The sequence below is a fragment of the Hemicordylus capensis genome, chromosome 1 (assembly GCF_027244095.1).
Source record: "Hemicordylus capensis ecotype Gifberg chromosome 1, rHemCap1.1.pri, whole genome shotgun sequence".
Classification (NCBI taxonomy): domain Eukaryota; kingdom Metazoa; phylum Chordata; class Lepidosauria; order Squamata; family Cordylidae; genus Hemicordylus; species Hemicordylus capensis.
Window position 1 is genome coordinate 91,232,654 of NC_069657.1, and position 25,547 is coordinate 91,258,200.

Here is a 25,547-nt window from a genome sequence, read left to right on the forward strand (position 1 = left end):
ATGCTTTGGTTCCACTCCAGTTGTCTTCCATTAAGAAAGTATTTCAGGATATTGCACAATATTTTTTAAAATTTCATGGAAACAGATATTTCTCTTTCATCATCAGATAGTGTATGATGAACATGGCCAATACTATGGAACCTCAGTATCCAGAGAGAAGTTTGGCAGACAATAATAAAAACAAAAACAACAACCACCTTGTTTGCCACCTTCATTAAAAAAATTATTCTCTGGGCAGCTCACAACACAGCATTAAAACATAAAATGAAAACATATAACACATTAAATCATAACAGCATCCTGCTTATTATTAAATTATAAGCACCTCTACATCCACCTTAAGTTGTGCAGTGGGGAAATGCTTGACTAATAAGCAGAAGGTTGCCAGTTCAAATCCCTGATGGTACTATATGCTGGAAATTCTCTGTGGTGAGAGAATCCCTTTCTCATTATAGCAGAGTGCACAGAGGCACAACACAGCGGTAGTTTAGTTAGGCATGCGTGTATACTGAGAGTAAAGTAACTTGGAGCCAATTCATAGTTTCAAATCAATATAAAAGGAATTTATTAAGGAACTCCATTCTAGATAGGAAAGTGAGGAGTTAGGATCTCTAATCTATCTATCTAGCTGGATGCAGATGGATTCTGCATCCTCTCTGCACATATGGTGCAGGGAGAGAGGCTTGCCATGTTGCAAGGTAGACGGGCAGGTAGAGAGAGAGAGAGAGAGAGGAAGGAAGTTGCCCTAAGAGTAGCAATCTACATTTCAAAGGGATAGCATCAGAGCAGTGGAGAAGGGATGACCAATGTCTTGACTCTCTAGCCCTCTGACTTACTAGTCTGTCCTCCACTGTCTGAGACAAAGAGACAGCACAAAGTCCTTTAACTTCCAACACTATACTGGGCAGCAAGATACAGGAAGATGCTGAAAGGCATCATCTCATACTGTGCAGGAGGAGGCAAGGGTAAACCCCTCCTGTATTCTACCAAAGAAAACCAGAGCTCTGTGGGCGCCAGGAGTCTAATCAACTTGACGGCACACTTTACTTTACATCCAATAAGCTATTTGTGAGAAATGGAACTACATGTTAGACTAGAAATTATGGGTGCCAAACTCCCATGTTCACTGCAGAAGGTGATAGTGGATGTATGTAGGAATGTTCAGGGAAATAGGTGCAAAATGCTTAACATTTCCCCACATGTGAGCCAGTGTGGTGTAGTGGTTAGAGTGCTGGACTAGGACCAGGGAGACCTGAGTTCAAATCCCCATTCAGCCATGATACTAGCTGGGTGACTCTGGGCCAGTCACTTCTCTCTCATCCTAGCCTACTTCTCAGGGTTGTTGTGAAAGAGAAACTTAAGTATGTCGTACTCTGGGCTCCTTGGAGGAAGAGTGGGATATAAATGTAATAATGATGATGATGATGAGATGATGATGATGATGATGATGATGATGATGATGATGATAATGTTTCCTGCACAGCCTCTACCTAACCCTTGTTGCCACCCTGACCCCAAGACTGAAATTAAGCCTGGATTTGGGCAAAATTGTATATGGGGACATCTGGGGAGGAACTAGTGGTAAGGCAAAGGGGTTTCTTCCACACTCAACACTTCTCCTTTGGAAATTCCTTCCCACCCCCTCATTCTTGGTATTCAGCAAACATGGAGTAGGAAACCCATGAATGCTAATGAAGCATACAGCCTCACCCCTCATCATTTCCCCAATGATATTAATGAGATCGAACATTGTTCTTCACATTATGTAGAATGAGATGGTGGAAAGTGAATCACCATTCATAAGTTATATTGGTGGCTCAGAAGCCACTGTAGCATGACTCACTCATTCCCAAGAGGGGTGTGGTATAAATGTTTTAAATAAATAAATGATAAAATCCTAGACAATTTGAGTGATTCCATCACTATGACTATTGTCTATACCAGCATCACTTTCTCAGAACAGATGCAAAGCTGGCAAGGAGAAGAGCTGTGTCATGTTCTCCTCACACATGGTTCAGGGTTCCCATGTTACCCTGCTAACATGGGAAGGAGATGTGCTGCAGCAGCTTCTAAGCAGAAATGCGAGAAGTGATGTGATGTCACTAGTTGTCTGTACTGGTTAAAGACTGATTAATCAAAATTGATCAGGATTACCCTGAAAATCTGCTCCTATCTGGGCTCACTAATTTTGAAATTACAGAGTGGAGTTTCAGATAGTTACATTTATTTAAAAGATGTATATGCCACCATTCTTCATAAATGAATTCATGGTGGCTTGCAACAAAATTAGTTTTAAAAAACCAGTGTAAAACAACAGCCTTTAAAATCATAGAAGTACAGAATAAGACAGTTATTATAACAAGGCAATCACAAAGATAGGGGAAAGCTTGCTGAAATTAAAAAAAAATCCTTCAAATTTTATTTAAAATTAAACAAGGAGGGGGCAAGCCTAGGATCAAGGGGCAGGGAGTTCCAGAGAGCTTGGACCACCACTGAGAAGGCTTGCCCAAATGCTACCAACAGCCATACTTCAAAAGGGGATGCAACATGCTGGGGAGCCTCTCTACATGATCTCAAAAACTGGGTAGAGCTATGTAGGAGTAGGCAGTCCTCCAGGTACTTGGCTCTAAGCTGGGGTGGGTTTTTTGTTTGTTTGTTTTTTGCATTTCAGGGAGAGAGATATGCTGTGAACTAGCTAGACTAGCTAGGAGCCTAAATTCAAAAAACTTGTCTTGCCATTTGCAGTTTAAAATTGTTCATTCCAGAATTCTACCATTTTTTATGCTTAATGGGTGGTGATATCCAAATCTTTGACATACTGCCATGCCATCAGTTGAACCTACTTATGTGAGCGGAAGCAGAGTTGTACTCACACCTTCCACAAGCAAAAAGGATCCTCATGAGCACAACTCTCTTTTCACTTGGAGAAAGAGCTCTTGCTGATGGCAAGCTACTGTGCCAAAATTTGGATGCTACCCATCATGTAGAACACTTTTCAGCCCACAGTTCTTGGCTAAAGCTTGCTTGATTTGCCATTTGGCCACAGTACAAACACGTATTTAGACTTCCGTAGCCCTATGGATTTCAACGGACCAGTGTGTCTAACTTTGTACCCATTATGCTTAAAGATCACAAGGCTTATTTTAAAATAACTTTAATCTGTATCAGTTCACCTGGAAGATGATGCTGTGCAGGGCTATGTAGTGGAAAGACTTTGCAATAGCAAGTGAGTGTGTGTGTGTGTGTGTGTGTGTGTGTGTGTGTGTGTGTGTGCGCACACATTTGTTGTTACTTTCCCCCAGACATCAGATGAGTAGATATCAGCAATTTACCCGTACAGATTTTGAAGAGGCTCAAAGTGTCTGGAATTGCTGTGTTGGCACTAATGTCAGAACAGTAATCACATAGACAGCCATGACACAGTGGGCTTTTTGGCACTTACATCTCCCTTTTCTCATTGCAGAATGCCGAGTCTGTCATCCTGTCATTCTGTTTCACCTTATAATTTTTCCCCTTTCTTTCCTTGACCTGGAGAAATTGCTCTTCACCCCTTTCTTCTCCCCCGCCCCACTGACATACAGTGTTAGATTCAGAAGCCAACTGTACATCATCTCTTGAGAATCAACACTGGACAACTCTAACAACCTAATATCCAATTCCCCCCCTCCCCGGAGAGTTGTTGAAACACCATCACAGCAACTGAGATTATTATATTTAATCAACAAAGTAAGTGTGCACACACTATGTGAAGAGAGAGGAAAAAACAGGTATTTGGGCACATAACCCACGACGGCGTGCGCTTTATTCCTTTGCTTGGTTTTCCCTAGAAGTGAACTGAATGAATGAGTGTTATTTCTTATTCTGGAAACATCCAAAAAGCAAGTAACTTAAAAAGAAAAGAAGAGACTGAAGCTAACTGTATACTAGAAAGTAAATCAGAAGTACTTGAAAATGGTTATTTGGTGAGTCAGTCACAAAAATATAATATGTATCTGCATTCTTCAACCTGATTTTGTCAGTCTTATCTTATTTTTGTTCAGGAGACTGCCAGGGAGCTTGCAGATATTATACTCCAAAAATAACGCCGACATCATTAATTGTTCTGTTTAAGTTAAAGTAATGATCTGTAACTGCTCAATCACCAATATCTATTAGAATCAATGTGGAATACATGTAAGAGTACATGAAATTATAATCACTGGTACAACCAAAGAGCTCCTCTATGTGCACCCAAAGGTTTGTGTATTAACACTGGGCAACTTGGTGTCAGCAAGCATGTGGCACCATTTGCAGAGTCCACTGCCTCTAAAGCCTACAATGGCAACTCCTTTTTCAATGCCCCCACCGGAGAGGAGCACCAGGTGGTCAGATTTCTGACAGGTGGTGTCTTTTCATTGTCCTTTTGGCAAGGTAATTTGAGGTGTCATTAGGGCTACCATAAATCCTCATTTCCTCTGGACATGTCCTCATTTCCATGAAAAGACGGAATTTCCCTGAGGAAAGGCAATCAATCCTGTATTTGCCTGCCCCCTTCAAGCCAGAAGCCAGGTCTAGCAATCCAAGAACAAAAAAAAATGGGGGTATATCTGGCCACCTTTGCACCAGTGGCCAGGGTTACCCCAGCAAGGGAAGTCAGGTCTACCTGCTGTGCATAGCTGTGGGCCATGGATAGAACTGGCCTCCATTGTTTCAGCTATAGTGCAAGGGGAGTGGCACTTCCCTGCCTAAAACAATTGGTGGCCCTGACCACCCAGCACTCAAGAGGCCAGGTCTACTTCTGCTCACACAAAGAAGTTGGTAGACCTATTCTCCCTACTTCCTTTGTTTATGTTGTAAACTGTACATATGTTGAACGTGCTAATGCATGTATTTGTGTACAGATCTGTACATGTGTACACTGTCCACAGATCGTAAATGCGAACATAATGTGTGAACCTTTAGAGTGAGAGCAATGCTTCCTGGATGACACATGGTTGAGGGCAAACAAAACTTGGTTGTTGTAATCTTTCCTGAAAAGCCAAACAGATTTTTCACAGCAATTCCCTCCCCCATATAGCGAAAAGCTGTGGTACCTTTCATTGCTGACAAAAGTGTTTCATGAAGAACCTCCCTATCTGCACAGCTCAAGTACTCACGTATGGCAAAATATATTTCTGCATTTAATTTTAGCAGTTTGTCATGTAATTGGTGACAAGAAAAAATGCACAAAGTTTTAAGAACGCCCACACAATGTGCACGTTCATCATTATATACATCCATAACAGCTCCCATTAGTAAAGCTAAGGTGATGAAGAATGACTGGCTGTGGGAGTTATTCAAGTAAACAGAAGTACTAGTTGGAGTAATGGCAAGTTTCCATCTTTGCAACTATTTCAAGAGTCCTTCAAGAATATTTACATTTTAATGTAAAGCAAGACTCTTCATTAATGTAAAGTAATGAAGTAAGATGCTCCAGACAGATTTCTGTGCTTCATTTTTACACCATAAGTAAGATGAATCCCTTCTTTGTTTACAATTTCCTCCTTGTTTTGTATATGTGCAGATACAGAACAATGAGTGGTACCATAACCTTTGGTGCAGTGGTGTGCTGTCACATAGGAAGCTACCATATACTGTGTCAGACCATAGGTCCATCTAGCTCAGTATTGTCTACATAGACTGGCAGAGGCTTCTCCAAGGTTGCAGGTAGGAATTTCTCTCAGCCCTATCTTGGAGGTACCAGGGAGGGAACTTGGAACCTTCTGCTCTTCCTAGAGCGGCTCCATCCCTTAAGGGGGATATCTTACAGCGCTCACACACATCAAGTCTCCCATTCATATGCAACCAGGGTAGATCCTGCTTAGCTAAGGGGACAAGTCATGCTTGCTATCACAAGACCAGCTCTCCTCTCCTCTCACGGGAAGCTCCTTCTGGTCACAGAGATAAAGTTGTGTTCACACAATGGATCTTACACCAAAGGTGTGGGTCCTACCTATTGTGTACTACCTGTTCTAATGTCTACTTCCTGTTCTAATGTGTACTATTCTAATCTAGACTATGGTCAAAGACCTATAAAAGGCTTTCAAAATGATTGAGCTTCCCCACTTTATAAATATCCCCCCCTCTCAACTGCCACTTGGCTGGTTAGCGGCAAATACAGGGTTTTGGAATAGGAACTGCTCCTTTAGGCCCATCATATTGTGTCATCTCTGTCTCTTTTTTAGATATATATCCAGTTTTGTAGGTTATATTGTGTGTGTGATTTGAGCTTAGCGAAAGTGCAGGAAAGTTAGGTTAGATCACTTTGAGATACCAGGGCTCAGTAGCAGACCACGTGTTTGAAAATATATATTTGGTTCAGTCTCTATCATCTCCAGTTAATGGATCTCAGGTGGTTGATCTGGGACAGGCCTCTGCCTTTGGTGAAACCCTGTATTTGCTGCTAATCAGCAAAGTGGCCATTGAGGAGGAATGTTTGTAGAGTGGGGAAGTTCAATCATTTTGAAGGCTTTTTATAGGCCTTTGACTGTAGTCTGGATTAGAACATGAAGGGAGAGGAACTACACAATAGGTGGTATCCACACCTTTGTGTGAACACAACATTCTTTGTGTGAACACAACATTCTTTGTGTGAACACAACGTTCTTTCTGTGATCAGAAGCAGTTTCCTGTGTCAGCACACCACTATACCAAAGGTGTTGGTACCACTCATTGTTCTGTAACAGCTTAGAACGGGTGAATTCATATCTCTCCCAGGAAACAGTCAATGTTATCATTAGCTGACATTTGTACTCTGGTTCATTACATGCTGTTCACATCCATATTCAGGTTCATTCTATGTTGCCCATCACACAGAAGTCCCTTCAAGAACCTGTACTATTATCTCGCCCTATACATGTATTCAAAGGATGGTGACCATAGTGGTGAGAAGGGGATGAATGACTCATTTTATCTCAGACTCCACTGCTCTGCCCACTTGGTGTAGAGATTGAATGTCTCCTGTGAGCTTGTCAACAAAGCTATTATTCCACTCATTGGTCAATATATGTTCATTTTCTGCTGACTGCCTGGGGGAATCGATGCATTGTATGCTGATCTTTTCCTTGAGTTCATTTTCCTAGAGTCGCTAATGTCTAATCCTCTGTTCATCTGCATCATGCAAACGTCCTGATTATGTGGCTTTCAGAATGCTGAAATAATAATTCACCTCAATGGAGTGTCAAGGACAAAAGGAGATGATAAAGAATTATCTCTCTCTATGTGAGCCCCTTCCTTAACTGAAACAGCCAACACCATTGCTTAATCTCTGCCATATCCATCTAACATATCGTCTTTTTAGCTTGCATTTTATTGGAGAAGACCCAAGTACAACTGCAGCATAAACAAAAGTTGGCAAACAGAAGAAAGGAAGAAGTGAAGCTTCCTATACAAAACCATTATGCAAGTAATATGACTTTCTTGCATCTTGATAACCCCCTCCACTTTCCCAGCCTCCCAAAGATACATCTTGTAAACTGTATAGTATAACTTGTAAAGGTCTGATATAATACAATCTATATATTTAATTCTCTTAGCCGGCATGCATGTCCTCCTGGATTTGGTGGCGGAACTCTCGCGACACATTGCGAGAGTTCCGGCCTTGGGCGAGAGTTGAAGGGAAAGAAAAAATGGAGGCAGTGACAGGCAGCGGGCCGCAAAACGGCCAGAGGAGGTGGTGGTGGGATGGCCTGGCCTGGCCAGGCCGTCCTGGGTAAGGAGAAGGAGGTGGCTTTGGCTGGACGCTTGGAGGAAAAGGAGGCAGCGGGACAGCCTGGCCATCCCGGTTAAGGAGGAGGGGGCAGCCTCGGCTGGCCACTGGGAGGCGGTGGTGGCGGGACAGCCTGGCTGCCCAGGCTGTCCCGAGTAAGGAGGAGGCGGTGGCCTCAGCTGGCTGCTGGGAGGCGGCGGCAACGGGACGGCCTGTCCTGTCCCAGATGAGGAGGAGGCAGCAGTGGTGGCCCAGCCTGGCCGCCAGGAGCAGGAGGCAGTGGCAGGACAGCCAGACACAGGTGAGGGGAGAAGAGGAGAGCCAGCAAGAAGGCAAGGGGGCGGGGAAGCATGTGGAGCAGCCTGTGGCGAGAGTGGGACAGGGGGAGGGGAGGGGGGAAGAGAGTGGGGCAGGGTGGAGGGGAGGGGGAAAGAGAAGGGAGAGGGGCAGGAGGGAGGGGGCAAGAGAGAGTGGGGTAGGATGAGGGGAGCAGCTGGCCCCAAAGAGCACACAGATGCTCTGTGTGGGTTGGTTAGTAATATCTGGTTACTTATAACAGATAAATGCCCTTCTGTATCTCTGCTTTGGGCATGGAACACCTGTTAGCACTTGAGTATAAAGTCGGTGTAGCATAGCCATCCCACATGAGAGGAACTGGGTGGTAGTGGAGCCAGTGATGTGGTCTGGAATGGGGTGGGCCTTGGGCTAAGAACCTAATGCTGGATTTGTGACCCATGCTACATAAAAATATTAATTGCCAAATGTTTGATATATGGTGAAACAAATGCTAGTGGGTAATTACAGCAATGAGTTGTCCTATTACCTATTAACCATTTGCAAAAGAATGTACTATTCCTAGTCCATAGGCCATTGGAGAAAAGATTGCTGTGGCATATAGTATGCAACAACTAATGTGGTCAACATATCATATGACTGTCCAGAACCCTCTGCACATCCAGAACCCTCTGCACATACACCCCTCAAAGATACTTTGACCAATGGATATTATTTTCCTGGCATATCAGATAGGGCCCAAACCAAGACCTGAAATGTAATCCAAACCCTTCACCATCATGTTTTCAAAAAAGAAGAGCCAATGATTCAATTCAACTGGCAAAATACTCTTTCAGGCTACCTAGAAGTTGGGATAAGCAGCAAGTGCCCAAATTTGCAGATGATACCAAACTATTTAGGATAGTGAAATCCAAAAGAAATTGTGAGGAGATCCAAAAGGATATCTCCAAACTGGGAGAGTGGACAACAAGATGGCAAGTAGAGTTCAATGTTAACAAGTGTGAAGTGACGAATACTGGGATAAAAAACCACAACTTCAGATATACTCTGATGGGGTCTGACAGGCGTGGAGCCAGCCAAATGGTGGCCTGTGTCCATCCCTGCCAGGCGACACCTCTAGTGACGTCCCGTGCATGTGGCATCACATGCACAGGGAGGTGGCTCTGGCTCTGGAGAGCCCTGAGCAAGCTCTCCCCTGCCCACACCTGGGATCCGGAGAGCCTGAGCGAGATCTTCCCCTGTCCATTTCAGGCAGTGTCCATTTTAAGCAGGGCTCTTTGGAGCCTTGGTTATGTCCCCTTTTGCATGATGTCATGTGCAAAGGGGATGTGGCCTGGGCTCAGGAGTGAGCTCTCCCTCATCCATTTCAGGCAGCCCTTGATGCATGACAGCATTTATTTCTCTTTCTCTCACTTGCTGGGGGAAGAGCTCACTCAGGCTTTCTGGAGCCCAGGCATTGGCAGAGGAAAGCTGTGATGTCACGTGCACAGGGGCTTTTCAGTGGCCTTTTCCATTGGTGGCCCAGGTTCTTTGAACCCATTCGCTAAATGTGGGCTCCAGCCCTGGGGTCAGAGCTGTCAGTGTCTGATCAGGAGAGGGAGCTTGCGGTTGTGGTGGACAGCTCATTGAAAGTGTCAGCTCAATGCATGGCAGCTGTGAAAAAGGTGAATTCCATGCAAGGGATTATGAGGAAGGAGATTGGAAATAAAGCAGCTACTATTATAATGCCCTTGTACAAAATTATGGTGAGGCCACATTTGGAGTACTGCATGCAGTTCTGGTCACTGTATCTTAAGAAGGACATAGTAGAACTGGGAAAAATGCAGAAAATGGTAACCAAGATGATCGATGGCCAAGAGCACCTTCTTTACAAGGCAAGGCTACAACACCTGGGGTTTTTTAGTTTAGAAAAAAGACTAAGAAATAAGATGAGTAATGAAAGAGGTCTATAAAATCATACATGGTGTGGAGAAAGTTGATAGAGAGAATCCCCCACCCTCATAACACCAGAACCAGGGGTCATCCCAAAAAATTGATTGACAAAACATTTAGGACAGACAAAAGAAAGTACTTTTTCACACAACACATAATCAACCTATGGAATTCTCTGCCACAAGATGTGGTGACAGTCAGCAGCTTGGATTGCTTTAAAAGGGGTTTAGTTAAATTCCCCTTTTAGATAAAAGGGTTTTAGATAATTGAGGTAGTAAAGGAATTTATTTTTCTTGGCTCTAAAATAGATCAATGTGGTGACTGTAGCCCTGAGATCAGGAGGCATATAGCATGTGGAAGAACCACAATGATCAGCATGAGTAAAATTTGGAAGAGCAAAGATATTAGTTTCCTAACCAAATGCAGCTTGGTTAATGCAATAATATTTCCAATAGCCACATATGGTTGTGAAACTTTGACTTTGAAGAAGGCAGATAGGAGAAGGATGGAGGCTTTTGAGATGTGGTGCTGGAGGCAATTCTTGCGTATCCCATGGACAGCGAAGTTCTAGATTGAGTTAAACTAATAATATCGCTAGAAGCTAAGACTACCAAACATAGAGTGACATATTTTGGTCATGTCATGCGAGCTGACTCACTCAAAAAGACCATTTTTCTGGGAATGATCAGTGGGAGAAGGAGACGGGGACGGCCTTGTACTTGGTGGCTGGATATTATTAAAAATGACACTGGAATGACCATGGCGGACTTAAAGGAAGCTGTCCGAGATAGGACGGCATGGAGTGTAGTGATCCATAGAGTGATTGAGAGTCGGACACGACTGAACGGATAGAGAGAGAGATAAATTCATGGAGGACAGGTCTTGTAATGGCTACTAGTCTGAGGGTTATAGGCCACCTCTAGCCTCAGAGGCACGATGCCTCTAAATACAAGTTTGTTGGTTTGTTTATTATTTAGTTGCCGCGGAGTACCAGCAGGAGAAAGGGCATGCCCTCAGTTCTTGCCTGGTTTCCAAGAGGCAGTTGGTGGGTCATGGTGTGAAACAGGATGCTGGTCTAGATAGGCCTTGGGCCTGATCCAGCAGGGCATTTCTTATGTTCTTACTTCAGCTAGCAGAAATTAAAGGACCAAGATCACAGTTCAATGGAAGAAGGATAGGTATGTACAGTGCTGTAATGTCTGATAACTAATCAGATCCTTTAGGTATCTATTGAGAGATCTGTGTGATAAAAAGTAAAGTGTGCTTAAGTGCCCGCTTCCAAGAACAGTTGACTGTACATAGAAAAATATATCTGTTTATGGATCACTCCTGTTTCATAAACATTGATTCATGTATCCACAGAGGATGCAAGGAAATAAAAATATAAAAATAAAACTTGCACCCAGGGTATACACTGCCCCGGGAAGATCCATACATTTCCAGACACAGGGACTGTTCACTGTCACAGTGCCAATCACTTGTTTTGGGTAGACCCATTTGGCCATTTAAAAAAATTATTTATTTTAAAAATATTTATTTAAAATATTTCGATACCACCCAAATTAAATCTTTACAATGAAAATCACCTGCCTGAGGTGGGAAGATTTATCCCAGTTACTTCTTTCCCCCTCTCCCTATACATATGATCAGTGAAGACAGAGCTGGCCATGGGGGTTACATTTCAGATGTCAGGAGGAGAAGGCATCAGTCTTAGCAAAGGTTTAAGAACCTCTCATAGATATATTCAAGATTAAATTGCAAAATAAATAAAGCAGTGTATTTTCAGAACATTTGTGGTTACTTATTTGTATCTCATTATAGCTAAAACCCTGTAACAAACACAGGTTTCATTCCCCCACCCCTCTGCCTTTTTTAAAAAACAAATAAATAAAGAGTTCATGCCCCTGGCATGCATACCTGGTACATGGGTTCATATTTTTTATGATAGTCAGTGTACAGAACTAGTGAGCAGGCGAGAAGTTCTGTTTCTGAGCAAGATTCATTTGTGGTCTGAAGCATGATGTGGCGATGCCCCCGTGCCTTCCGTAAGTGGCTGCCTATCTGTTCCATGAATACCGGAGTATACATCCAGAAACAAGGATGTCTCCATTGGGACCAGATCAATCTTCTTTTCTTTTCTTTTTTTAGCCAAATCATTTGTTCAGGATGTTATATAGGCAGTGTGGCAGAACAACATCTGGCTGAACTAGCAATAGGTGCCTGCCTTATGTTCAGAGACATATACAAGCTAAATTTGGTTCATCTAATATTTTTTCTGACAAGAGCTATTTTCAGCTAAAGGAAAGAATTATGATGATTATAAAAATAATAATGATGCTCTTCTATGCTCTCAGTCTAAGTCTAATTTATATCATTTCAGTTGCTTCCGAAAAAACTTAGCATTTTTATGGTGCTTTGTGAGTGTGCAAAGTGCTTTACATTGAGGATTTTGATGTAATCCTTAGAATAACCCTGTTAGGTTTCATCTCCATATTGCCAAGGCTAAGAGGGAGTGGCTTACGTAAAGCAACCTAGTGATTTATGGCAGAGGTAAGATTTGAATCATCATTTGTAAACTTTAGTTTAATAGAACTAAATTAGATTGTGAGCCCTTTGGGGACACAGATCCAACTTATTTATTTATTATTTCTCTGTGTAAACTGCCCTGAACCATTCTTGGAAGGGTGGTATAGAAATCAAATTCTTCTTCTTCTTCTTCTTCTTCTTCTTCTTCTTCTTCTTCTTCTTCTTCTTCTTCTTCTTCTTCTTCTTCATCCCAGTAGTAATTGGTGCCCTAGGTGCAATTCCAAAACAACCTGAAGAGCACCTCAACACCATAGGGGCCACTGAAATCACCATTAGCCAACTACAAAAAACAATGTTACTGGGAACAGCCTATATTTTGTGACAATTTCTATAATAATAACAACAATATTGATAATAAAATTCAGCCATCCCAGGTCCTTGGGAAGGACTTGATGTCTGGATAAAACAAACCAGTCAATAACACCTGCCTGACTGTGTAAACAAGAAAAAAATAATAGTAAGGCTAACTCTAGTTTTTTTGTGGGTCCTTGGGTACCATTTGTCCTCACCGCTATCTCAACAGGTTCAGCCCATTGCCACTGCCATTCACCTGGATCCCATTTCCAACTTCTTTCATTAGGTGAAACCTCCAGTCCTCTATGGCACATTATGTAGCACAGTCATACATTAGTGACAGGAGTGATATGTGGCAGCAGGAGGAGAGATGAGACTGGCAAGTCAAGGAATGGAGGGAGCTCTGTGAAGTGAGTAGTGGAAACTTTCTACACAATTAAATATGCCACCATTCTTGTGCCAAACCTGCTTCTCCCTGTTGGTTAACCTGCAACTGGACAGTATGGTAGGCACCGAGCCTGAATGAAGAAAGGAATGTATGAAACCTGCTAAAGTGGTTGAATCCCCCACTCATCCACTAGGTGTATGGCTGGATGAGTAAGCAGGAGCAATAGGGCTTGGAGTGCTAGCCATGTTGACCTCCTGAATATGCTGCTGCTAGTCTCAGCAGAGTGGGAGGCATTGGTCTGATTCCTCTCATGATTCCATGCCTGCCCTTGAAGAGGGGGACCAGACGCCAGAGGAGTCCCAAGCCCTGGCACCAGGCTGGAGCTTGAGCCTGCCAGCAGGGAGACCTCGAGCCAGAGACCTCAGAGCCAACACATGAGGAACCTGAGTCCCCTTCCCAGTGAACCAGCATCTTTCACAGCCCATACTGTACCTCATATCTAGTTTTCCCCAAGTCTTTATAACAGCACTTGCAACAGGCCAGGAGGCACTAAGTGGAGAAGAGGAGCTTAGTGGAGCAGAGGAGATTGCAGGCCAGAAAACTGTCTTTTTGATCTCTCTGCTCAGGCAGGATGTAGAGCCTGGAAGGGGTAGTCTGAGTCTGAAAGTTAAGACCTCATTCCACTACTGGCCCTTGTTGGACCAAATTGCTCATTTAGGGATGTCCAGGGTGCTGCAACCCTGACTCCTTCACCTCACAGATTCCTTACTTTTGGAAACTGCTGCAGGAAAGCTGCTGCAGTGAGCAGGATGTGCCCCTGGTCATCATGACATCAGGGGGTCTTGGCGGGGGGGAGGTTGGAAGTGTGAAAACACAGCTGAGATGGTCAGTTTCAGGAGAGAGATGTAGCAGGTTGAGGAGAATTTACCCCTGGGGAACTTTAGGGGAACTTTAGGAACCTTATTTGGGAAACTAAGAAAAGACTATTGTTTGTTGTTATTGCTATTATTGGGGAGGGACCAGAGGTGCACCTACGTAATTTTTGAGCCTGAACCTCAAGGCCTTTAGAGTCTTCTCCCCCCACCCTCCACTGGCTGCAAGTTAAGCTTCATTTTTTAACACATAGGTATTTGAGGGCACAAGCCACACCACCCAGGACAGACTAAAGAGGATTTGAGGGGCCCTAGGGGGTGTAGAGGCCTGGTAAGAGCACCTCTTGGGAGGGACTCTTAAGTCAGTGGTAGAACACATGCTTTGCAAAGTTTGCCTGCAGAAGATCCAAGGATCATTCCCTGGTATCTCCAGATGGGGCTGCAAAAAACTCCTTTCTGAAACCCAGGAGAGCTGCTGCTAGAGTAGACAGCACTGAATGGTGTGACTCAGTATTCCAAGCATTATGCCGGAAAGCCGGGCTCTTGCCTGGCATGCAAGTCCAATTAACACACCAAGAGAGTGGAGGTCCAAACCAAAAACCAGTTTATTTTGCAGAATAGCAAAGTTGGCACTTTGGGAATAATTTCACAAAGCAAAAGCGCACCCCTCCTTCCTCAGAGGGGTGTTTTATACATTCTTTGAATGATTACAGCATTTTACGCATGACAAACTCTCCCCGCCTCCTTTCGCCACCCCCCAACCATTACTTAATGCCCCCTAAATATTTGTGTTAATATCAGCAAGTTCAAAAGAGCAAGTTAATGCAATCATTTCTAACTGGCATAGGGTCGTGTAGCAATGTCTAACTGCCTACTTCCTCTTTTTTCCAGACACTGCATCACCCCGCATGTCCGTTATAGCTATTCTTGTAATCTTCTGTTAGCCTTTCTGATTAAAGCCCTTAGCTGTCAACTTTTAAACTGCAAAGGATCAAGCAGGGGGGTGAGAGACTTGTTTGCACACAAAATGGAGTCAGACACAAAATGGAGTTAGTCTGGCCTCCTCATATCACAAGTCTGTCTCAGTATAAGGCAGCTTCTTATGTAAGTTGACTGTGAGTTCAGAAAACATGAAAAAGAGCTAATCTAAGGAGAGAGGAAGTAACAGCATCTCTCTTGCCTCTAACGAATGGTGTCCCAACCAGATGCCCGGTCATTACTATCGCTAATGCTTGTCAACTGTATTTTAAAAACCATTTTAAGAGCCAAATTAGCATATAATTGTTTGTTACAAAAGAACAGACTTGTTTGTGTAGAACATGAGTTTTCATAGTCAACTTCTTTGAATGAATCAACGTATTATTAATTTATTTTTATTTTTATTTTTACATTTTATATCCCGCTCTTCCTCCAAGGAGCCCAGAGTACATACTACATACTTGAGTTTCTCCTCACAACAACCCTGTGAAGTAGGTTAGGTTGAGAGAGAAGTGACTGGCCCAGAGTCACCCAGCTAGTATCATGGCTGAATGAGAATTTGAACTTGGGTGTCCCCGGTCCTAGTCCAGCACTCTAACCACTACACCACGCTGGCTCTCCACATATGACAATAAATTACCAATATGGTTCTTATACATGAATGAATAAGAATAAAATGTGGACTAGTGCTCATGGTGCAACATTCTTCCTATCACAGAGCATTTCAGTCACCACATATGAAGGTCTACTGTGGGGACAGGAGACTTTGGGCATTGGAATCTTTCCCTGGCAGCAGGTGGTAAGTCTGAAAAGTAGCTTTGTTCATTGCATTCCAAGAGGGAGGGGTAGTTTCATACTGAGTTCATTTAGAAGACTATTCTCACCAAGAAGTGATTGCAAAGAAGAAGAAGAAATTACGATTAGGAGGCAGTGCACAACTTACCTTCTAACATGCAATCACAAGGAAAGAGAGCAGTGACTTGAATGAGATACCACGATGGGATCTCGGTCAGAAAGTGGAATGAGAATTGTGCATCCATTTAATCATTTACTCAAAATATATTCATGGCTGCCTTTCCATTGCTCAAGGCTGTATTTTTTTTTTTAAGATAAAAAATTAAAAAGGAGAATATAAAACTGTATATCAACAATCTAACATGCACACCTGTGGAAAGATCATTCCATAGAAGACAGTTTCTGCTTACCCATTTGCCTGAGAATGCCCAGTCTATGTGAAAGATGGGAGACAGAGTCTAGCATACTCCACTGACAACTCTGGAAAACACGTGAGCTACAGTCTTCAAGCCTACTCTCCTAATTGGAACAGTACTTATCTTAATTTTGCATATCTGTTTAAAGTTATTTTGGAGACCATGCCTAGTTTTTGCATGTACCAATCAACTCAATACTAATTTCTTGCATTAATATGGGATTTAACACATTTTCTAGCAGAGTTCTCACATTCTGAAAATAGATTTGAATGGCCAAGTGACTGGTAATATGTATGTGTAAAACTTGCTCTTTTCTGTGTTGAAACAAAATTTTCAGTAAAAACATGGTCAGTAACTATTGGGGCAAAGCACCTGTGGAGAAGCATTACAAATTTGATGGATGCTAGTGATTTATTTTATAGTGTGACTACTAAATGAAATTGGAGATGGTGGTTGTCATAACTGGCATTGTTATCCAATATAAATGTTTTCTGTATCTTAGAAATGTTTGTAATATTTTATGTAAATTAGAAGATTATTATTTTGGCTTTCCCTTTTTGGTTTCTTCAAATCATTGCATAGATCATGATCCCCCTGGGGGCTGTGATTAGAGCATATTTTAAATGAAATTGTTGTAATCTGCTCTAAACCCAAAGGATATGATAGGCTGTTAAATTAAATTATTAAATTAAAATTATATTTTCCCAATCTTAGACTTTTGGATTTCAAGTTGGAGTATTTGAAGAGAACTGGTAGAAAATTCTAGATCTTTGTCTTATTCTGAGTTATTTGAGCAAGGACTTTCTCCTTGCAATATAAAGTGATTTTGGGATCCTTCAGTCATTATTCTGTTAACATTTTAAATTAACAGATTACTTGTAGTTATCTCCAGAAGTTTGAAGGTGTTCAAACTGCTAAATATAAGAGAAGTGAGAATGCATGATTATGTGTTCTGAAACATGGTAATAATCTCTGCTGTAGAGCAGACAAAAGATTAGCCCTGGCAAAATTCATTTTGAGACATCAAAATTTATAAAGCAGAAAATAGAAGCTGGTGATGGATGACATCCTTTTGTCAACCTGACAAAAAGTGCAGCCCAATCAGAATCTAAAATGAGAGGACCACAAAGCAAGCTGAAATGATTGGGTGGAGGCAAATGGACTTGATTGAAATATAATGGAGGGTGGTTTTGTTTTTGGTTTTGTAAAAAAACCCAGGTATATGCTGCTGATGGACAGCAGGCCATTTCCTTTTTCCTTTTTAAAGGCTGTCTCGCCCGAATGGCTGAAGCATCACAATCAGGATCTGAGCTTCTAGGAAGTAGTGGGAGGAGAAGAAAAATGCCATCAAACATCTCTCTTGAAGTTAGGGGGTACTTTTTCCTCCTACATGTAAACCAAAGCATTTTACATGTTGGATGCTGGCAGTTTTTCTTTCTTTCTGATGCTAGCATTGTGTTTCATGAAGACAAATGCATGAGTATTAGGTTGAAAACCTGCATAATTTGCCACATTTCATTATCAAAATGTTTCCCCTTTAAATGGTTATAACTCACTAGAACAAGTACTGGGGGTTAGCACTTTAAATTAATACATGCAATTTATCTCCTTAACAAGAGCACTGCCTTGGTGATCCTGCCCTGTTGGCTCTTAAAACCCTTCACCCATACTTATCAGCTTTCTTGTGGTCTCCATTTCTGGCTGGTGATGGTTGAAGAATAATTGCAGAATTTATGTTATTAGAAGCATATTAGCAATAGTACTGATAAGGAGAGCTTTGACTTGACCAAACTTTGCATTAGCTTGGATAGAAAGCTATTCCTCTTGTCCTCAAAAGTGACCTTACAGAATTTTGTGAGTCAGAAGGGGTCTGAGTGGGAAATTCCATAAGGAAAGCAAACAGGTAGTGAAGTAACACAGACTAATAGCTAAACATTGGGGGGATTTCAGCATTGGGGGGATTTCAGCAACAACAAACAAAAAACCTCCAGACATCCTGCAGGTTGACATAGTCAAACATAACAAAATCAGGGAAATTTTGGGCGGCTAGTCGTGTAAAATGCTCGTGACTAGATGAGAGGTCCAATGAGAAGAAAGCAAACAGATATGCCCATAGTAGGGGCATAAAAATATTTGTATTAGATTTTCAGTGTCCTCAGATTTTACTGGAAGTCTGAGCACCTTCATCTAGCTGAATAACCTTGTTTCTGCACTGTTTATGGGGGAACGTTAAGAGTCTGATTATTTTCTTGGGAGTCATCAGAATAAATATCTGGGAAGACATTATCTTCTGAACCAAAGTGTCACTTCTGAAGTTGTGGCCAAGTCCAGAGAGATACACTTCAATTATTTACATAGAAATCCCACAGTTATGTGCTGCCTTTTTAAGAGGACTGCAAAAAAAAGCCTCAGACTGAGACAGGCCATTTTCTCGATTGCAGTGGAGGTCTGCATGAGTGGTTGCGCCAATGTGATCTCCCCAGGAGAGATCAGTCACAGGCCCAGATAATCAGAGACAGTGCTCAGATAAGTTATTTTAGCAGTCCATTTTTTCTTGGGTCTTTCTGGTGAACTACAGGAAACAAAATAGTTGAACAGACTTCAGAAGAAGTCTAGTGTGTGCTGCTGTTCTCCCACATCTAACAGAGAGCACATAGTTTTCTACATCCTCACTACATAACCAGTGTAAAGTTATTTCCAGGCTCCATTTTCTCTGTTCCCTTTTCTCAGTTTATCTTTCCTTCAGGCCAGAGGTAATTTTGGAGCCCGGACCTAAAGGCCTTTGGTGACTCCCCTCACCCACCATAAGTTAAGCATCATCCCCCTACACGCACACACACACACACACACACACACACACACACACACACAGAGACAGAGACAGTATTTTTAACGCATGGGTTCTTGAGGGCACAAACAACAACTGAACTCACAAGAATGTAAGAAGATATAACAGATTTAATTATGCAAATATGCATTAGCAGAAACATTTCAACATGCAACTTTAACATATTCCCATCCCATATATTTATTTCCCCACATCTCTAAAGCACCCAGCGCAGGTCACAATCACACTCAGCTGCCTGGCGCAGTGCAGGCTGGTTGCGTGGCACAGTGATGAACCACCCAGGACAGACTAATTTGGAGGTCCCCAAGGGATGTGGAGGCCCTGGACTTCGACCCCGAAGTCCAGAGGTAAGAGCACCTCTGCTTTAGTCCTCTGTGTCCTCCTGTGTTTCCCTCAGCACTGTTGGTATGACTACTCTGTCCCACACACTTAGTATTGTCTACTCCGTTCTACACACAGCAATGTCACATAGCCTCTCCCAGGTAAGAGTGTTTCTCAGCCAAGCATTCATTTTATTTCCCTTGGAAAAACAATACTTTACCTGTAATATTCTATTACGGAACTTCTCCTTCACAGTTAGAATCTTGCCAATTCATTCATATCTTGCAGAAATAATAAATATATAGACATGCTGTAAGGTCCACTAACTAGAAGAAAATTCCATAATCTGTGGAGATGATCCAGGAAAGCTACCCTGTTTCAGCCCTGTTTCTGTTTCAGAAAGTGGGGCTGCAGTTTTGGTCCGCAAAGTATCCTACAAATTACCTACACAGAGATAGGTGGATAAGATCTTAGCGACCTCAGAATAAAATGAAAGTAGTTATTAAATCTTGGGAAGCAGTTAGTTTGTGCAATCCCAGAGCTTGTCTAACAAGCTGTAGATAAGTTCTAAACCCAGCCAACTCAGCAGTTTTGACAAGATCTAAGTTTATTAAATGTTTATTTTTAAAATCAATCTGCATTCCCTATTTGGAATGCAAAGTGAACTTGCAAAGGGATCTTGGAGGCAATCTTTTGAGTAAACAACAACTCTCTTCCAGATACCTTTGGGAGTGCATTGCAACTGAAATGCACATTGAACTGCATTTTCCCTATGCTCATAACATAAATATGTGATGTCGACACTGTATGTAGACATCCATATGTACAGAGACTCAAACTATGAGGCTCTTCTCACAAGCAGCCAAGACCAGACTACAGCAGCTAAGCCGGGGCTTGGCTTCCGGTGAGAACCGCCAGGAGCTGCATGGCTCCCGGAGGTCACTCGGCAGCAAACCTGCCTAGGCAGCCTGCCGGTTAAGACTAACTGCTCATGTCTCAGCTCTGGCTGCTCCCAGCCAGTGCTGACACAGGAAAAGGCTATTGGTGATAGCACAGGAGATCCCCACAATGCACCATGCATTTGTGTGGTGCATTGTGGGATTTTTGTGGGATGTGTCTCAGCTCCCAAACCCCCATACTATCTGGGGCATGTGTCCAGAGGATGCGTCCTCTGGATGCATGATCCACAAGCCCAGGAACTCGTCTGGATCATCTGTACAGAAGGTAAGCTGCAGCAGCCTTCCCTGTCACCTGCCCTCAAGTCTGCTCATGGGATCGTGAGAACAGGCTCTGTCTGTGATTCTTCCCTGGAGAAAATACAGTTCTGCCCTTTGTATGTATGGGTGTCCCTGGGGATTACTGGAAGAATCTATGGTGGGTATTATATGACATTGGTTATAGATTTAACTTTGCCCTCCAGACATATATTTCTGTAACTTGAATTAGACTGAAAACAAAACAAAATGCACACTCATTGAGGCTGTTCACACAAGCATGCAAAACTGGGCTAAAGAAGCCCAGGCTGCTTTTGCATGTTCGTGTGAACCACCAGGATTGCGTTTGATCCTGGTGGCCACACGGTGGCAAACTCACTGAAGTAGCCTCCCTATTAAATGATTTCTTTGATTGTGTGCCTGCTGCGGCTGCTTGCAGCCATGACAGGCACACTCAGGGGGAAGGGGTTCCCAGTAATGCACTGCACACTCACGCAGTGCATTATTGGGACTCTAGGGGGAGCCGTGTGGCAGTGCTTCCCTGCATCCAACCCCCAGAGCAGCCAGGCGAGGCACGGCAAGTTTCTGAAGAGCCAATCCGCCTGCCCAGCAATGGGTGAGTGCTCAACTGCGGGGAGGGGTCGGGCAAACCTGCTCTCCCCGCAGACCGCTGAGAAGCTCTTCCCACCAATCGTGAGAAGAGCTTCTTAGTCACTCATGTTGGTTAGGAAAATATTTGGCAGCACTATGTAAGACCCAACAGACGTTTTTCTGTTTTGATTAAAATAACATAGTATCCACTGCTATCATCGTCATTCTTGAAAATGAGAGACAAGGACAAATATCATCTGGGTAGTGGTTTTTAATCGCTCACTGCAGTAAAGAAGTATCTGATCTTGCCTGGAAATGGATCCTTTCTTGTCCTTTACTGTGTGCATTTCTCAGAGACGATATGTAACCCTCTTGCTGAAAATGAAATATAGTGATGGCTGGTACAAGTAATAAAATATATGAAATTCATTTAAGATTTAATAAAACAATAATGAGAGAATGAAAAATACCTTCCTGATCTCTGCTGACATAGTGGCTCTCGCAGCTTCAATTAAACGTAATATATGTTTGAGGATTATTTTCTAATACATTTCTAGTCTCAGCTTTAAACAAAATATTTGAAATGTATATGAAATGACCAAAAGGTTTGCTATTTTTAATTACCAGTACAGATCCTGATATTTCTGCTGAAATAAATTAACTTTGACAAGGGAAATTCTTTTCTCATCATAGCAGAAGAAAAATGGTAGCTCAAACTTAGCAGTACTGTAACTATGAAATGACTATGTTAATCTAATGGACAATATTCTGTTCTGGAGATTGGCAAGCAGAGATGGTTTGTGGTAGGGAAATGGGTGGGTTGAGAGAGACTCCAGAGATCTGAAAAGAGTTAGGGTAGACCTTTAAAATCATGCAGGCAGCAGAATCACATGGGGCAGCAGGGGAATTTGCTCTCCTTGCCCGGGACCTCCATGCACTCCGGTCTGAACTGATCCCCACACATACTCAACTGTGCAAAAAAGCAAAAACCTTGATCATGTGTACAGAGCCGGCATGTGCAGAGCTGCAGGTATTTTGAGCTCTGCTGGATATTCCAATGAAGGTACAGAGATCATGGCTGAGAATAGTGGATGTAGTCTCATCCTCCACCTCCATCCCTTGCATAATTATGTTGCCTGTCTGGTTTTGAAGGTCTGAACAGGGCCAATGTTGTTTGTTTGTTTCTTTGTTTAATTGTTTAGTTTCTATACCACTTTTCATTAAAATAATCCCAAAGCAGTTTACAATATAGTTAAAATAATACACAATGAAAATACAAAAGGGACAGTGTCCAACTGAGTCCGCCCCACCCCTGGCAGCAAGGAGAATTTTTTGGGTCAGTTGCTTGTCACCCTGGTCCTCCTCCTGGACATGGGTAGGTCACTGCCACAGCTCCTCACCAGAGGCCTGTGACTCCCCTTTCTTCATCACTGGCCATCTCCCTTCATAAACACTCCTTCACAAGCCACATAACTCCAGCCAACCTTAATTGAGCCCTTGGCCCTCTTTATTAACCCCATCAAGTGTGCACAATCATCAGCTGTGGCATCCCCTCCCCCCCTCCCCCTCCTCCCTCCCTCAGCACCCTCCTTTCACCTTCAGGCACATCACTGATGTCACTGTGGTACGCCTCCTCCTTCCCCATGTTGGGCCTCCCCCTCACAGGAGCCTCCCAGCGGTCCATGCTGCCCTCGGCCTCCAAGGCCCTGCTCAAAGCTGGGATGCCCTGCTGCCTCGTCACTCCTCGGGCTGTGGGCCTCCACCGGTGCTCCGGTGGCCCCAGAAGATCTTTATTTTATTTATTGTTGAATGTATATACCGCCTTTCATTAAAAACAATCCCAAGGCGGTTTTGCCATGTTGCCATGGGGGCTCCAGTAAGGCCAGTGAGCCTGCCCGCCAGACATACAGATATTAAATATAAATTTAAATATAATATATCTCTATTTAAAAGTTTTAAAAACCTATATGAAACAGTAATAAAACGTTGCTTGAAACAGGAATGAAACTTTGCTTCTGCAGCTTCCCACATATATTTTATACATTCGGTTGAACCTGTACAGACATTCGGGTGAACCTAACTACTGTACATGGAAGTTTCTTTCCCTCTTTCCCACAGCAGCTCAATGTGTCCCCCAAAAGCCTCTCCTGAAGGCCGGGGGAGCCTTTGGAATGAGGTGAGTGGACTGCTGTGATCTTCCAGGAAGAGATAATCACCCAAAATTGGGAGGAGGCACCTTGTTCTAATGGAACTCCAGTTGTGCAAGGCACTTCCATCCAATTTTCAACGATTTTCCTCTCCCTCATAGCTTCACTGCATCCTAGCCTATTTCCTGAAAGTCTCATCAGGAGGGGCTTTTTAGAGGTGCAGGAGTCTGCTCTCAGGAGGAAGAGGCAGGATTTGTTGCAGGAATGTCCTTCTGAATGTGATACTTAGGATTCAGTCCATCCATTTTACTGTTCCACTATGGCTCTCTGGTAAAACAGATTTTGTAATGCTTCAATAATCTATGAAACACATTTGACTCAATTTGAAAGCACAATTATCACTGCTTAATGTTGTTTCTTATTTCTATTGTGTATGATGCCCAGCTAATGGTCCAACAACAAGGGTGCTTTCCAGACTCAGAGGGAGGAAATGGTGTAAACTCTGACAGTGAACCCTAACTAGCTTCAAAATGTGAATAAAGGGAATAAACTGATCTCTCTCTCCCTTAAAAAAAATTCTTGGGGAATTTGCGCAAGAGCACTGGAGGGAAAATTAAAACAAGTTGATTGCAGAGGCTGGTTGCTTTTGCACAAGAACACCAGAAAAAAAAATTTAATAGCCAATTGCAGAGCTTGGAGTGAAAAGCAATCAGGCTTTGATGAAGGGAAGGATTTACAAGCCCCTGCCCCTGCTAACTTGGCAAAGAGGCACCTTTTAACATGGTGATTCTCTTTATCTAGCAGGGGGAGAGTAACTGGCTCTATCCACCCCCAGCACAGTACCTCCAGTGACTGTTGCTGGTATCTATCTTGTTTCATTTTAGATTGTGAGCCCTTTGGGGACAGGGATCCATCTTATTTAGCTATTATTTCTCTCTGTAAACGGCCCTGAGCCATTTTTGGAAGAGCGGTATAGAAATTGAATGAATGAATGAATGAATGTAGGAAAGCAGCAGTTGCTTTTCTCTGTGCAACTGATTGACAGCCAACAATTTGTTGCCCACAGCCCCTCACCCCCCCCCCCCACTGCCCTGCTGCACACTCCATTCCAGAGCCACAGAGACAACCTCAAGCCCAAGGCACAAAAAGGATCACTTTGCAAGGAGATGGCGACTTCTCCTCAGAGAATAATTGCCTGTCTGTTGGATGAGAGGCGGGAGAGATGGCTGAAGTCTGTCTCAGAGAGAAAACAATGCTAGTTGGGAGGTTTGGAGGAGAGCGGTGAGCACAGCTTCACCAGCTGGGGATCCCTCTGCACAGGGACCCCTCTGCCTCCCCCAAAACAAAGGGATACCACCAACTAACATGATACATTCACTGGCCACACGCCAAAGCATCACCCAAGAAGACAACACCCCCCCCCCCCGTCCGCAAGTTTGCCTCCAGGGTCCCGGCAGCCCTATCTGGCTCCCCCATCTCCTTGCCCTCCCTGCCTCCCACCCTGCCTCCCTGAGGTCCCCTCCACATGATAGTTCAGGAGAAAATGGAACAAGCATGAAGACTGTTCTCAAAACTGAGAGAATCAGCTACTATTTTCTCACACACTTTAAACATGAAGTTTCAAGATAACATCCAAATACAGGCTGTGGCTATGCAAAAGGCACGTTGCCATTCCCATATGCAAGACAGTGTCAAAACCCAGATCACTTGAATGCACACCAAGCCTATAGACCGCGAAGCAATTTAATTTGCCCTCTGGGAAGCATCCAGGTTTCCTCTCCCATTCTTTGCAACTAGTATGATTGCAACTATTCCTCTAGGTAGTTGGTAGGTATTTTATTTTGTGCTTGATATGTTTTAATTTGATATGTTTTAAGACAGCTTATGCCTTTTTATGCTTTGGTTTTGCAAAGTTGGGTCAATTTCTTGTTTGAAATGACTGTAGAAGAAGAAATAATGAAGTTGCAAGTGGCTTGAGGTTTTGTGGCAACATTTGTCCTTCCCATTTATTAGTTTTCAAATGGTGGGCTGCAACTTAATGGGTGTGTTTGAACGTGCAGGTTTTTGTTAAACTGCACGGAACTGACTGAGGCACACTTGCTCTCCACTGCTGCCTCCCAGAATTTAAAAAACAAGAATCCTTTT

General features: G+C 43.0%; 1 protein-coding gene across 5 annotated transcripts in view; it reads left to right on the top strand.

The window, feature by feature from the left end:
* LRRC4C (leucine rich repeat containing 4C) overlaps nt 1-25,547 on the top strand; it is a 1,145,515-nt gene that overhangs the window by 604,603 nt on the left and 515,365 nt on the right. The gene's annotated exons all lie outside the window — the stretch shown is intronic.